Consider the following 17,083-nt stretch of genomic DNA (forward strand, 5'->3'; position numbering starts at 1 on the left):
ATGGAAAAGGAAAAGAACAACTGTTTACCCTTCCTAGACACCTTAGTCACACGCCTGCCTAATGATACACTTACCTTCACCGTATACAGAAAACCTACACACACAGGCAGATACATTCACAAACTCTCCCACCACCACCCCTCTCAACAATATGGCATTATTAAAACCTTTACCAAGAGAGCCCACAATCTTTGTTCCAGTGGAACCGCCCTCACTACTGAGCTTAACCACATACACAGCACTTTCCTCTCCAATGGCTACAGCGATCACAGTATCAAAAAAATAATCAACTCCTTCCCCATTCCCCGTCCTTCTCGTCAACAAGATTTTAAAAATGCCATCACCATACCCTACATCCTTGGCACATCCGAAAAAATAGCCAAGATACTAAAAAAGTACAACCTACACACAGCACATAAGCCCCACCGCAAACTTGCTACCCTTATCCGTTCTACTAAAGATCAGCTCCCTCCTCTCTCTCTGCCTGGAGTTTACAAAGTACCCTGTTCCTGTAAGCTGGCGTACTTTGGACAGACAGGCAGATCAGCATCCATCCGTCTAGAGGAACACAAGTCGTACATCTTCAAACACAACTATGGCCATTCAGGCTTGGCTGACCATGTTTTGGACACCACCCACAGGGTATCATGGAAGAAAACCACCATGCTCCACCACAGCAAATTCAAGAAAGAGAGACTTTTCTTAGAAGCAGCAGCAGCTCTCAAAAACCAACCAAATCTCAATAAATACAGTTGCATTAAGCTTCCGAAGATTTGGGAAACACTCATCACCAGAGTTCCCACCTTACATTCCAGGCCACCTACTACTGCCCTTAGAGGGCGATCTACCTAGATAGGACTTTAGTGTCACCCATGTGGTTGGGCTTAGTATTGTTTGTTATTTGTGTATATGTTACATTAATTGTTTTTGTAATCCCCGTAGATGTCCTAGTGACTAGGACGAAATATAGGAAGTATTAAATTCTATTTTAATTCTTTTTGAGTGTTGTAAAAAATCCATTAAGCCTCCAACATAATATTAAAATGGCGACCCCAATAAGCCAACCAAGCTAAATGTTTTTAAAGCTTTCTGAATGTACTTGACATCTGCATCATTCCTTATTATTATTATAACTAATACTGTTATTATTATTATTCAGGACCCATATGGAGTCATAAGACTCATCCTGGGAGCCCCATCTCAAACAATATAGTTTATCATATCATTCTTTAAACTCATTCACTGTTCATTTTTTCACTACCTTCTCAGCAATGCAATCCAAGGTCCAACCACTCTCCATGCAAAAATGCTACTCCTCACCATCTTACTTAGCACTTCTATTCATAACTTCTAAGGATGGATCCTTGTCCTTGTACCTTCCTTCTGATGTACCACATGAAAGAACCTCCCGGTGTCAATCTTATAACTACCCATCAACAGTTTAAATGTCTCAATCATATCACCTCTCCTTCTTCCAATGACCAAGCTCTGCCATCTACAAGTCTTCAGTCTATCCTCATAGCTAACATTGTACAGTCCTGATATTATTTTTGTTATCTGCCTTTGCACCCTCCAAATCCAGGTGACTTTTAAACCTGTGCACAATAATCTAGATATGGTCTAATCAGGACAGAGATAGAAGAGCTGTGATCAGGATCACAACTCTTCTATCTCTGCTGGTGAGTGTACTTCTCAGTACTACAGCAATCCTTTAGGTTACCTTTATGCAATAAAGGTAAATTTATCCAGCTTATTCAAATCCTCCTGAAGGGCTACCATATCGGCACTATTACTAATAACCCTTCCCAGTTTCACATCATTTACAAACAACTGAATATCTCCTTGCAGTCCATTGACAATGTCACTGATATAAACGTTAAACAATACGGGTACCAATACTGAGCCCTGAGGGGAACCCCCCAATAACCTTCTGCATCCTTGATAGTGTTCCCTCATACACAACTCTGATACCTATCAGACAGCCAATTCCCAATCCAATTCACAAACCTGATATCCAAATCCATATGCTGTAACTTAATATCAGCTATAAATTAAAGATGCCAAGAAATTATATTCTTGGTTTCATCTTTTATCCAAATGTAAGCAAGCAAAGTTTGCACGTGAAGTCACTTCACGACTGGGCTACTTGTGTATAGAGCAGGGGTCGCCAAACTTCTTTTACCGTCGACCCCTTCAAGAGTTTCTTGACTTTTTATCGATCCCCTCTATTTTACTATTACGTAATTATAATAGGACAAGCAAAAAAGACACTTATGCGAGTTTTTAGATTGTTTATTTTATAGTTACAGTGTTTCTTTTATGTATAATATAGTATATATTATTATATTGGCTTAACATCAAAGGATACGTTTTTGACGTCCTTCTTAACATTACATATTTGATAGGAGGGATAAATAATATATAAAATACAAAATTTAATTTAGATAACAAAATAACAATAATACAATCTTCCTATAGGTATATATAGGATGTACAAAACTACCAGCCCTGCTCATAGAGAAGTTTAGTTCGTGAATGAATAATGATTGAATTATGATATGTATGTTGATGAATTTTAGAACATTAATACTCACTTGTATGTCGATGGCAAAAATGAGACTGGGATCAAATACGTGTAAGTATAAGTAAATAAGCAACCATGCACATGTTGTAATCTCAGTGGTTCCCACGCCGCCGGGCAGGAATCACTGACATCCGTTTATTGGTAAATATGTCATTTTGGCCTACATGATTGACTTCCGTAACTATTTTCATGACCTTGCTCCATCTTACAGGTCCTATTCATGTCACTATTCCCACGATTCACTCTTAATTGCGTTGTCATTCAGGATGGAGGTAATCCAAGTTAACCAAAGTAAATATTACCCATACAATGATGTCTTATATTTTTCTATCGACCCCTAACAATGTTATATCGACCACTTTGGCGACCACTAGTATAGAGGCTGATGGCTTCACATCAATTGCCTTAATATCCCATAATGCAATACACATATCCTTACAGACATGCATAATGCTATGCATTATGGAAAAGGCCACTACCCAGACCAGTTTTGACCTTAAATGAGGTCTCATTAGTGGGAGCCAGACCAAGAGTTGATGAAGACCCAGAGAAAGGATGAAACCAAGAATATAATTTTTTAGCATCTTTAGTTTATAGTATAACCAAGTGAAAAAAAACTTTCAACATCTATCTCTAATCCAGAGCATTTTAGTAAAGATGTGACACTTTTTGGCTACTTGTATATGGAAATATGACTTCTGCATTACTTCAACCTTGGTATCACTTCTGGGTCTGGCTTCCACTGATGTGTTTTTGTGCTGAAGTGTTTGCTTTCCCTGAGATATGAGTGGCTCAGCTCAGTGGTGTGCCTGCTACTGAGTAGAGCCACTGTTGAGGGTTCTTCTTGGTGGTGGTGGGGTGAGTCTGTCACTGATTGGAACTACCAATCAGTTACAGGCTTACCTGTGAAGGATCACGGAGTTAAATGATCCTTCAGGTCGCTCATTATTAGGTGATTTGAGGAATCGCATGAGTTTTTGGAGGTATCCCTGCACTAAAACATACCTCAATAAAAATCAAAACTTGTCTGGGTAGTGGCCCTTCCCATAATGCATAGCATTATACATGCCTGTAAGGATATGTGCATTGCATTATGGGATACTAAGGCAACTGATGTGAAGTCATCATCATCATCAGCCTCTATATACAAGTAGCCCAGTTTTGAAGTGACTTCACATGCAAACTTTGTTTGCTTTAAACTTGGATAAAGGATGAAACCGAGAATATAATTTTTTGGCATCTTTAATTTATTGTATAACCAAGTGAAAAAACTTTCACTTGGTTATACAATATCAAAAAAATACAATAGAAAAAAAAAAAAGAAAGGCAGTTATTAACGTTATGCTCATTACTTGATTATAAGGTAATTAGATTATTAAAACAAGAGCATCCCTTAAGAAATCCATGCTGATCCTCACAGATAACATTACTCCTATTTGCCTAATGCTGTATATGATCTCTGACTAATTTCTCCAAAATGAAGACTACTCTCCTCAACTTTGCATTGTCATTATGCAATTGAATATCACCTGTCAATCCATATGAAATATTCATTAATAAATAAGCTGAACAGTAGTGGTCCAAGGAGAGATTACGGTCACACACCACTCCTGGTTACCTTCCTTTTCTTGAAAACTGTCCACTCAGGCACAAAACTGATATTATACAAAACTAGTCACCTATCCATTTCACTAATCTACAGCCAGTTATGCAGGAACGTTTCTTGTCCTCATCTTCCAAATACTTTCATGAAATCAAAAATATCACTGTGTATGTCCCTTATTTAGCAGATTTGTCACTTTTCATAAAATGTAAGAAGACTGCAAAGGCAAGGATATACAAACCCGTGTTGACTATAATAGAGAATCTTGTGTTTGTCAATCTAGTATTCTATTCCTAATTAAATTCTCTTAAACCTTAAGCACAACTGCAGACATGAAGGGTGATTATAACTGTCTTAGTATAACTGTTATGCAGTGGCATGCTATTTTGTCTTCTTCCCCTCCTGGCAATCCTCCTTATTAAGTCTGTCATTAAACATTAGCTGGCCTGGCTGGACGAGTGGTTAGCATGTCCGCTCTTCAGTCAAGAGGCTGTGGGTTCGAATCCTGCCGTGGGCATGGATGTTTGTGATTGTCGTTGGAAATACCAGTGGTGGTGGTCGGCGGTAGATGCCGCTGGTGTAGATGCAGTCAGTTGGTGGATTATGAGTGGTGGAAGCAGAGCTGTAGAGTAGATGTCCTCCATCGATGAGTCTTTGGACTCCCTGGAGGTGACAAATAATAAATAATAAAAACATTCAAATCAAGGACACAGTTCTTTCATATATTCCCTAAAGCAGAAATGTACCAAAGAGAAGATAGTGAGTGTAATGATGTGATAATGCCCTGGTATGATAATGTAGATGATAGTGAGAATGTGTAAGAACAGAGGTCTGGAATATGTGGATGCATGGAGTGCATGTGAAGGCAGACAAGAGTTATATGCAAACGTTGGACTGCATCTGAATGAAGACATTAGGAGAGAGAGCTGTTTTCTGGGAAAGTGAATGTAATGAGGCAGGGAAACTAGAATTGCAAGGATGGAACGTAAAAGGTATGGCCTCAAGTATAGTGGCCTGAGAAATGAATGTATACTGGGAGTAATAATAGCAAAAAGAATACAGGAAAAGCACTAGATTTTCTGTATACAAATGCTAGAAACATTAGGAATAAAGGGAATGAGTTTGACATTGATTGACCCAGTCTCTAATATCTAACTGATAAGCTTAGGTGTTGATGGTTATTCATCACTTATTTTTCACGGTATTAACAACACCACAAACACTTTTATCAACAAAGATGTTTTATTAATGCTTATATTTCGCTGATTTTCAACTCAGCATCATCAGAACACAACACACATGTAAACGCGACAGTGAGTGAGTGAAACAATATAATTGCAAAAGACAAAAGATCTAAAGTCCTATTTTTTGGCACCCTCTAATGGGGAAAAAAAAAAAAAGCAGTTATCTAGGAGTTTTTCTTAGGATAACCATCTCCCAAATTTTTGGCAAATTAATGCAACCATATTTGTTAAAGTTGGGAGAATTCTTCAAAGCCATTGCTGACTCAAAAAATAATCTTTCAGATCTATACCGACTCCTAAATAGCACATTTGTTTTCCTCCATCTAATCCTGTGTGAAGGAGTGTCCAAAGCGTGGTCTGCCAGTCCCGACTTGCCATAGTAATTGTAGCGAATGTATCTTTCATGTTCTTCCAGGCAGATGTTCACTGATCTTCCTGTTTGCCCATAATAGGCCAAGTCACAGCCACATAGAACTTCATACACTCCTGGGTGTGCTAAAGGGTGAAGTTTATCCTTAGGCGAGCGGATCAGAGTTGCCAGCTTGGCATGAGGTTTGAAGGTGGTGCGAAGGCCATGTTTCAACAATACTTTGGCTATCTTTTCCGATGTACCTCTGATATAGGGAATAGAAATGGTCATGTTGTATTCTTGTGTATTAAGGGAGGGCAGAGTAATGGGCCTATGTAGTATTTTATCTATTTTGTAGGGATTGTAGCCATTGGCTAAGAACGTATGGCGCAGGTACTGGAGTTCAGTGGTCAGAGCTGTATCGTTAGAACAAATGGCTCTAGCTCTGTGTGTAAGTGTTTTTAAAATGCCGTACTGTTGGACCGGATGATGATGCGATTGTTTATGTAGGTATCTTCCTGTGTGTGTAGGTTTTTTGTAAATAGAAAAAGATAGTGATCCATCTGAAAGGCGGGTGACTAATGTGTCAAGAAATGGTAAACAGTTATTTGATTCTTTTCTACTGTGAAGTGAATTTTGGGATGTTGGCTGTTTAGGTAGGTGACAAACGCCTCCAAAGTCGTACCCATGGGGCCAGATGGCAAACACATCATCTACATAGCATAACCACACTTGTGGTTTGTATGTAGCTGTGGTAAGTACTTTGTTTTCAAAGTACTCCATGTACAAATGTGCTAATGGGGGGGAACCCATAGCAGTACCATTAATCTGTTTGTAGAATTTTCCTCCCCATGTAAAGTAACCTGCGTTCATGGTAAATTTAAATAATTCAAAAATATCATGAGGAAATTTAGACTTGATTAAATCAAGAGTGTCTGTAAGTGGTGCATTAATTAGTAAATAAAGAGGTGACATCAAAACTAACCTAACTGAATTTTTTAGGATAAAATTTTTAACCACTGTTTCGAAATGGACTGAATTTTTTACAAAAGTAGAGGCGTTGCCAATAAGGGGGCAAGCGACTTGGCTAAATGCCGGGCCAGTTTATATGTGGGACTATCTATGCTATCAACTATGGGACATAAGGGGATATTAGTTTTGTGGATTTTTAGTAATCAATAAATACGGGATGGTTTAACATGAATTGGTTTTATTTTCTTGATGATTCCTTGGGCCAAGATGTCACTTTTTTCTGTAATTTTCGGACTTTTTTCTTTTCAGACATTATAGGATCTCGATGTATAATTTGATACGTGGAACTGTCACATAGGAGATCTTGCATTTTTCTGTTATACTCTTCTTGATTCATGATAACTGTTGCATTTCCTTTATCGGCATTTGTAATAATAATATTTTTATTATTATATAACTTTTTTAGGGCAGTTAATTGATTACTTGGCATATTGCTTTGTCACTTCTTTATTTACTAATTAATGCACCATTTACAGACACTCTTGATTTAATCAAGTCTAAATTTCCCCATGATATTTTTGAATTATTTAAATTTACCATGAACGCAGGTTACTTTACATGGGGAGGAAAATTCTACAAACAGATTAATGGTACTGCTATGGGTTCCCCCCCCCCCCCATTAGCACATTTGTACATGGAACACTTTGAAAACAAAGTACTTACCACAGCTACATACAAACCACAAGTGTGGTTATGCTATGTAGATGATGTGTTTGCCATCTGGCCCGATGGGTACAACTCTGGAGGCATTTGTCACCTACCTAAACAGCCAACATCCCAAAATTCACTTCACAGTAGAAAAGAATCAAATAATTGTTTACCATTTCTTGACACCTTTCAGATGGATCACTATCTTTTTCTATTTACAAAAAGCCTACACACACAAGAAGATACCTACATAAACAATCACATCATCATCCGGTTCAACAGTACGGCATTTTAAAAACACTTACACACAGAGCCAGAGCCATTTGTTCTAACGATACAGCTCTGACCACTGAACTCCAGTACCTGCGCCATACGTTCTTAGCCAATGGCTACAATCCCTACAAAATAGATAAAATACTACATAGGCCCATTACTATGCCCTCCCCTAATGCACAAGAATACAACATGACCATTTCTATTCCCTATATCAGAGGTACATCGAAAAAGATAGCCAAAGTATTGTTGAAACATGGCCTTCGCACCACCTTCAAACCTCATGTCAAGCTGGCAACTCTGATCCGCTCGCCTAAGGATAAACTTCACCCTTTAGCACACCCAGGAGTGTATGAAGTTCCATGTGGCTGTGACTTGGCCTATTATGGGCAAACAGGAAGATCAGCGAACATCCGCCTGGAAGAACATGAAAGATACATTCACTACAATTACTATGGCAAGTCGGGACTGGCAGACCACGCTTTGGACACTCCTTCACACAGGATTAGATGGAGGAAAACGAATGTGCTATTTAGGAGTCGGTATAGATCTGAAAGATTATTTTTTGAGTCAGCAATGGCTTTGAGGAATTCTCCCAACTTTAACAAATATGGTTGCATTAATTTGCCAAAAATTTGGGAGACGGTTATCCTAAGAAAAACTCCTAGATAACTGCTATTTTTTTTTTTCCCCATTAGAGGGTGCCAAAAAATAGGACTTTAGATCTTTTGTCTTTTGCAATTATATTGTTTCACTCACTCACTGTCGCGTTTACATGTGTGTTGTGCTCTGATGATGCTGAGTTGAAAATCAGCGAAATATAAGCATTAATAAAACATCTTTGTTGATAAAAGTGTTTGTGGTGTTGTTAATACCGTGAAAAATAAGTCATGAATGACCCAGTCTCTCCAAAAATTGCTGGTATCAGTGTAACTTGGTTAAGTGGGAAGGTTGTTCTAACAGCGATAGAAATTGAAGCAGATAGCATATTTTGACACGATATTGACAAGATAGGGAAGGCAAACATGGTGGTGTAGAGTTACTCATGATAACAGATGATTTATGCCCTCTCAGGGTGGAAAATCACAGTGGAAATAACACTAATGACTAAGAATATATGGTATGAGATAGACTTTTATAAGACAAGATAATTAGCAGAATGTTGCTATAGATCAGAGATATAGATGAGCAGGAAATATTTAGACAAATTAGTTTGGCAAGTGCAAAGTGAGTAATAATTATGGGAGACTTCAACTACAGCAATATAAGCTGGGCAGAGAAGGCAGCATGCAGTACAGGGAACTGAATTTTTAGATTTGTTGAAGCAAATGTCATAGGCAACATGTAGTAAAGGAAACATGAAGAATTTTGAATTGTGACTGAGATGTCGTACTTGTCCCCAGCTAGTGAAAGTGATCATGAAGTCCTAACTTGGAAGATGAATAGGCATGTAGAAGTATCAAGCAGAAGAAATTTATGTGGAATTATAAGGCAGGCAACTATCATAGACTTAGAAACCAGCTTGCAGCAGTACAATGGATGAAAGAATTTGAAGGAAGACAGGTCAATAGTGTATAAGAGATACTTAGGAAAAAATTGTTGACAGCAATGGCAGATTGTATACCTCAAGTGAAGCAGCAGCAGCAATTTGCAGTCAAATGGATGACCAGAGAATTTAAACAGGAACTGAAAAGAAAAAGAGATTATGGAAGACATACAAAGAGAAGTGCAGAGAACAGTTACATGAAGAATATATAAGGCTCAGACTAGGATAGTGACTAGTATTGTAAGGAGAGAGAAACCAGCACTGAAAAAAAAACTCTCTGATGTTCCAAGCAGAATACCAGGGAGTTTTTTGCTATGTGATGAGTAAGAGGAAAAAAAGATGGTGGTGAATTTACCTTGCTGGATGGAGATGGGACTTCGGTAACCAATGCAGATGACATACTTGAGCTATTTAATGATCACTTTATTAGAGCATTCCATTCTGGTAAAACAGGCTTTATCCCTAGAGGAGTAAGGAGTGGTGAAGTATAAGAAGTGAATGAAGAGGATGTATTCTGAATACTAAATATGCAAAATGTCAGTAAAGCAGGGGAACTAGGTGGAATTTTGCACATGTTTTAAAGGAATGTGGTGCAGAACTAACTGTGCCATTAACTTAGCTGTTTAATGAAAGTTTTGCAATGGAATAAGTTATTGGAGAGTGGAAGGAGGGTAAGATATTGCCATTGCATACAGGTGGTGATAGAATGGAGGTATCACACTATAAGCCTGTTTGTATTTCTTGTGTGATTGTTAAGATTTTGGAGAAAACTGGAGTAAGAACTCGTATACTGAGTTTGGCAGATAAAGGTGATATTATTTATGAAGGACAGCATGAATTTTTTTTTGGGGGGGGGGGGGGCGGATGCTCTTGATTTAGTAATCTGATTACATTCTACAATACAGTAAAAAGAGCAGTGGGTGGAGTGAGGGTAAGGCATATATCATTTTTTTTTTTTTTTTTTTTGGATTTTGCAAAGGCATTTCACAGGGTATCACAAAACAAGTTGGTTTTTAAGTGTCGTAACATATGGGTTTGGATATCAGATTAGTGGATAGGATTGGTAACTGACTTTCTGATAGATATCAGAGAGTTGTATATGGAAGAACAGTATCAGGGAGTAGGAAGGTTACAAGTGGGATTCCACAGTGTTCAGTAATATAACCATTACTGTTCAAGCAATATGTCAATGATATTGTCATGGGACTACAGAGATATTCAGTTATTTGCATATGATATGAAGCATGGGAGGATTGTTAATAAAAGTGCTGATGTTATGGCTCTTCAAGAGGATCTGAATAAGCTTGAAGGATGCGTAAATGAATGGGGATGTCAGTTTAATGCAACTAAATATAAGGTTTTGAAATTCGGGACCCATAGATGGAATGCTTCGTACTCACTTGGTAAAATTATACTGGAAGAAATAGAGGAAATAAGGGATCTTGGGGTGATGAAATTTGAAGTTCAGAGAACATATTGCAAAGATTGTGAAGGCATCTCAGAGGCTTCTATAAATATTGAGGAGGACACTGACCACAAAGAATGGTAGTGGTGGTGATCCCATTGTATAAAGCTTTGATCAGACCACATCTGGACTTTTGTGCTCAGATATTGTCACCAGGATTTGAAGAGGATGAAGTAACCTTGAAGAGTGTACAGAGACAGATAAAAAAAAATTATATCAAGACTGAACAATGTTGGTTATGAAGACAGACTGAGGACATGCAGACTGCAGAGTTTAATAGACAGATGACAGAGGGGGAAGGGATATGATTGAGACGTTTAAGCTGTTGAAGAATTATTATCAGATTAACACTGGGAGGGGGGATTTTTCATGTGAAAGAATGAGGGAAGAAACAATTACAAGGGCTATTCCTCAAAGTTGCAAAAGGAAGTAGTGATTAAAGCAATAAGAAGTATCTTTTTTGCATGGGGAGTGGCAGAAGAATGGAATGGATTGCCTAAGAGAGGGTGCTGAAAGTGCAAACAGTGTATGAGTTTAAACAGTGATACAATAGATATGTGTATTTCAAGTTGGAGAAGTTGTTAGTGTTGAATACTAGTAGGAAAGAAGAGGGGATAGCAATAGGTAAGGTATTTGAAATTTCAAATAAGCCTGATGCTAATAAAGCTGCAGAACTAGATGGGTATCACTACACAGATTAAGGGAATTTGCAAAGGAGCTGAAAGCGACCTTGATTTGGTCAATAATAGGTCAGGTTGTGTATCAAGTGTAGTGGTGGTGGTAAAGGTGATAAAGTGGTTAGAGACAGAATACAAACTTGGATTGATAAACATGGTGTTCTTTTTTTAGAAAGCAGCATGTGTTTGTTTAGGGAACGTTACATAAAATGTAACCAGGTTACTGAAACAATAACCTGGTTACATTTTATAATAAGTAAACAAGTATACTTGACATAGAAGATGCTTATACATTAATTTTCTATATTTTGCAAAGTCATTTGATAGAATACCACAGGACAAGTCACTCTTAAAAGTGAATAAGATAACTATTGATAGTCAGATTGTAGCCTGGTTACAGGGATGGTGAATTGTTGGCTAACAGTAGCCAGTGAGTTGTGCATGGGAGAGTTACATCTTGAAAGAGAAAGGCAACAAGTGGGATACCACAGCATTCTGGTCTGGGAGCATACAGAATGACAATGTAGTTCAAAGTCTGAACGGAGATATTCAGCTGTTTGATGATGATACTAAATTAGGATGGGCAATTTCAGAAAGCTCTAATGTGATGTTGCTTCAAAAGGATTGGAATAGGGTGGCACTTTAGGCAGAGGAATGGAGATAGTCACTTGTTACTGTCCATTATGAAGTCATGCACTTTGACCAGTGATGATGGAATTGAATATACTTAGTGGTGGAACATTTTTTCAAAAGATGGAGAAGGTAACAGTTTTAAGGAATATTGGTAGATAAGAAGTAATTTTTATATGCCAAGTAATGAATGAGTGATGAGAATTGCCAGAATGGGCAGTGAATATTACAATATTGAATGTTTTCAAGGCTAGGTGTGTCATGATTTCTGCAAGCTTGGCTTTCCCTATGAGTCTTCTGCTTCTGTGGAGGCCCAAAAACAATTCAAATATCATAACAACAAATACGAATATGCTTCAAACACTTCAACTCTAGTTACATATAAAGAAATATAGCTGCAATATATAAGTCAACTTTTTTTGCAAAATGTAAGGAGAGAAACTGATTCTCACGACTTATGTAAAAAAAAAAAACAGTTCCTAGAGTAAACACATTCTTAGCACTGGGTTTCAACTCAAGAACTGTAGAGAATCCTTCAGTTAACCTAAATTGTGTACCATAACATTTAATTCACTTTGTTCGAACTGTTGTGGTTCTCTCGGTTACAAGCAGGTAACAATCATTTTCATTGCTTATGCTGATATCACATTCCACACGTGAAAACTGTATTAAGTAATCTGGTGAAGAATGCATAGGTTTGCATCTGGTGAATAATGTTTTTGATTTGTTCCTTATATCAGAGGAGCCAATTGTAACAGATATGCTAAGCTTTCCCCCAACTGACGAGAGGGTCCATGCAGTCTTGACTTGGAAGATGAACAGACATGCAGAAGTTTCAAGGAGAAAGGAATTTATGTTGAATTATATGGCAGGTGACTAATATTCTTAGAAATTAGCTTGAGAAATTCCGTGTATGGAAGAATTGCGAGAGAGAGAGAGATATCAACAATGCATGGGGACTAGTGAAGAAATATTTATCGACAGCAATGGTAAATAGCATTTCACAAGCAAAAAATATAAAACAATTTTGAGTAAAGTGAATAACGAATGAAATCTAATAGGAACTGCAGACAAAAAAGAAGTTATTGAAAAAAGTATAAAGAGAGAAGTGAGCAACTGCATGGGAACATAAGACATAGGCCAGGAAAGTGACTAGTATAGTAATGAAGCAAAGATAGAAGTAAGGAATATTATTACTGTTATTATTACCATAAGATCCCATGAAATCAAAGACTCACCTAGGAAGTCGTTTGGTCATACACACAGCTTATCATACCACACCTTAAACACACTCAAATTCTCTGAAGACAGTACCCTCTGAGGCAAGGCATTCCAATCATTCAGAACTCTTCATGCAAAGAAACTGTTTCTCATTCCCCTGCTCACACTCTCCTTATACAGCTTCCAGGGATGGCTGCTGGTTCTCCCCCTGATCTCCCACCATTTTGTGTAAAATCTCTTCAACATCGATCCTATTTATTTATTAGTGTGGGGTTCCCCCCCCCTTTCTCGACAATCCTTTAGGACTGGTTGAGCCCTCCTAATGAGGGATTAAGTATATATTTTATGACTGTAGACTTGTGAGTTTGCATGTGTGTGTGTTCACAGGCCGGTTTGCCTCTTCTGAGGGACGAAAACCCTCAGAATGCGGAATAAACTGGCTAACCAGTGACTTAGCTGGTATGAGACTGGCTAACTCACCTTTAGTCAAAAAGAGACCAGATAAAGGTTCCTCACGTCATGGATGGGAATTGAACCCAGGTCTTTCTGACCAGAGGGCTTCATCTATATTGACTGAGCTATAACAATCCCTTACTAACTTGTAGGTCTCTATCATATATAACCCCTCTTCCTCCTATTCATTAGACTCTGTAAACTGGATCTTCTCTACATATTCAACATTCCAAAGATCAGAAACTACCTTAGTCAATAACCTATGTACCCTTTCCAACATCTCCTTGTCCTTCTGAAAACCAGGTGACCAAATCTGTGCACAGTAGTCCATGTGTGGCCTAATCAGAGCATTATACAATGCCACAAGAATCTCCTTACTTCTACAAGTCAGTCTTCTCTGCATCATTACCAGAATTCATTGTGTTGTCTTCACAATTTTGGCAATGTGTGTCCTAAATTTTAGATCCTTATCCACTATCACCCTAAGATCTCTTATTTCCTCCACTCCAATAATATATCCAAGCATAAATTATACATCCCATCTTTGTTTCAGAAATTTTAAAACCTTACATTTTGCAACATTGAAGTGGCACATCCATTCCCATGCACATTCACTCAATCTATTCAAGTTTTCTTGTAAAGCCACAACATCTTCTCCAACTTTTCATAGTTCATCCCAACTTTGCATCATTGTCAAACAACTGAATATCCCAATCCAATCTTCACCAATATCATTAACATACAAGTTAAACAGCAATGGCCCTAAAACAGACCCAAGGCACACCACTACCATGTGACTACCATGTCACTTTCTTCTTCTGGAATATTGCTCTCCATACACAACTTGCTGATATCAGATAGCCAGTCTCTGATCCAATGCATTAATCTAATATCCAATCCCATTTGCTCTAATTTGACTATCAACTTATCATGCAGTAATCTATCAAAAACTTTTGCAAAATCTACTATACTACTGTGTATCCCTCTCCTTTGTCCAATGAAGCTGTCACCTTATTTTAATAAGTAGATTACTAAAACATGACCTCCCAATAGCAAATCCATGATATTCATCATGCTGTCCATTTTTGGCTTCATTAGCTAACTGCTGCTTACTGCACTTTTGCTTTCCTTACCAATCAAGTAACCCTCCTTGTCAACCCAATTCCCTCCAGTCAACCCAATTCTGGATCCTGGTTCTCACCAGCCACTCCAACACCTTAACCACAACAACTGACATACAGATAGGCTTATAATTTAATACTTGAGCTCTATCACTTCCCTTATGAAGCACCTCAAGCTTGCCCTCCTTCCACTCCTTTTAAACTTGACCCAGTGTATGACTTGTATTAAAAAATATATATCATGTCAGATGCCAACTCCCTGGCACATTCCTTCAAAATACGTAGTGATATATTATCAAGTCACACAGTCTTATTAACCTCAAGTTTGGTCAACTCCCCATATACCTCTTGCTCACTTACAGTCAGTCTCTCCTCATCCTCGACTGCTCTCAAACTCTCCATGAAGTCACATTCACAAGAATGAAAGACTTTTATGTGCTCATTAAGTATCTCCACTATATCTTCCACAGCAGTTGTTCTTATACCATTTTATCCAATTAATGTCATCCTTCCAAAATCTTTCTCTTTTTCTTTTGCTAGCTAATGAAGCTAATTAGGATTTTTTGGCTTCATTAGGTAACTGCTGCTAACTGCACTTTTGGTTTCCTTACCAATCAAGTAACCCTCCTTACCTGTTCTTTATAATCCTCATGGAAGTGATTATTACCACTCACCTTATGTTGCATCTATAATGTATTTTTCTTTTTTGAATTTCATATTTAATCTCTTCATTCATTCATTTCACACCTACTTTATTTAATCTTCTGACCCTTGGAATACATTTAGACATTGCTTCTACTAGACAGTTCTTGAATATCCCCCAAGCTGCATTGATCTCCTTTCCAGCTAACTCCTCATTCCATGCTACACCTGCCAGCTCCTCATTATCACGAACCTTGCAGTTCAACATATACACTTTCCTCACAGAGGTCCTCACACTGCTTACAACTACCCAGGTAATCACTTCATTGTCACTCTCACCAACTGAAGGGTACTGGAAAATCCTAAGAAATTCTTTTGTTTTGTGGTCAGTAAGAGAAATGATTATGGTCAATTAACCCTATTAGATGGAATTGGAAGTAAAGTGATCAGTGAAGATAATATAGTGGAGCTGTTCAATGATTAGTTTATTGGCACATTACATCCTGGGAAAGCAGATTTATTCCATGAAGAATGAGAAGGATCAATAGCTTAAAGGTGCATAAGGAGAATGTGTTTCAAATACAAAGTACTCTGGAAGTCAATAACACAGTAGGAGTGGCTAGGATTTCACTGCATGTTTTAAGAGAATGTGCTAAGGAACTGACTCTGATGACTTGGCTGTTCAATGAAAGCCAAGTTACTGAAAAAGTACCCAGTGAGTGGAAGAAGGGTAAGAATGTGCCACTGAGCAAGGGTGGTGGCAGAATGTAGTCATCAAACTATAGACTAGTCTGTATTTCTTCTGTGGCTGTTAAGATTTTAAGAAATTAGTATTAGTAAGAAATCATATGCAAAATTAGGCAGCAAGGTAATATTATCTGTAAAAGTTAGCATGAATTTGTTTCAGTAATTTGTTTGTCATGACTGAAATGGAGTATTTTAGGTTTATCAGAGCCAGATTGGTGCAGAGATGGACTCATGGATTTACCGGAAGGAAGACTATACTTCTCAGGAAGAAAAGATAATGAACACAGAGGAGTTGATTTATTAATTGAGAAGAAACTTATACACTCAGTAATTGAAATAAAATCAGTGTCTCCTAGAATAATCACAGCCAAACTTCAAGCAAAAGAAAAAGGTCAGTTAAAATACAAATATATGCACAAGACAGTAACCATTCAGAGGAAGAAATAGAAAATTTCTATGAACTACAACAGGAAATAGATAATTCCAAAAATAGAGAACTCATGATAGTGATGGGAGATTTTAATGCTAAAATAGGACAGTTCACAGCAGACAAAAAATATGCAATGGGGAAATTTGGATACAGAGAGCTTAACAACAGAGGAGAACAATTACTCCACTTCTGTAAAGCAAACGATCTAATGATTGCAAACACATTGTTCTATCAACGTCCTAATAATAAATATACATGGACACCCCCCCCCCAGATAGTAACATAAAGAACTGCATAGACTATATCATCATAAACAAACAATGGAAAAGATCAGTAAATAATGTACGAACATTAAGAAGCTTTGATTTCGACACTGACCCGAAATATTAACTGCCAAAGTGAAGATAAAATTCAATAT

The sequence above is a fragment of the Typopeltis vanoorti genome, chromosome 16 (assembly GCF_054136105.1).
Source record: "Typopeltis vanoorti isolate ZY-2024b chromosome 16, IOZ_Tvanoo_1.0, whole genome shotgun sequence".
In the NCBI taxonomy this organism is placed as follows: Eukaryota; Metazoa; Arthropoda; class Arachnida; order Uropygi; family Thelyphonidae; genus Typopeltis; species Typopeltis vanoorti.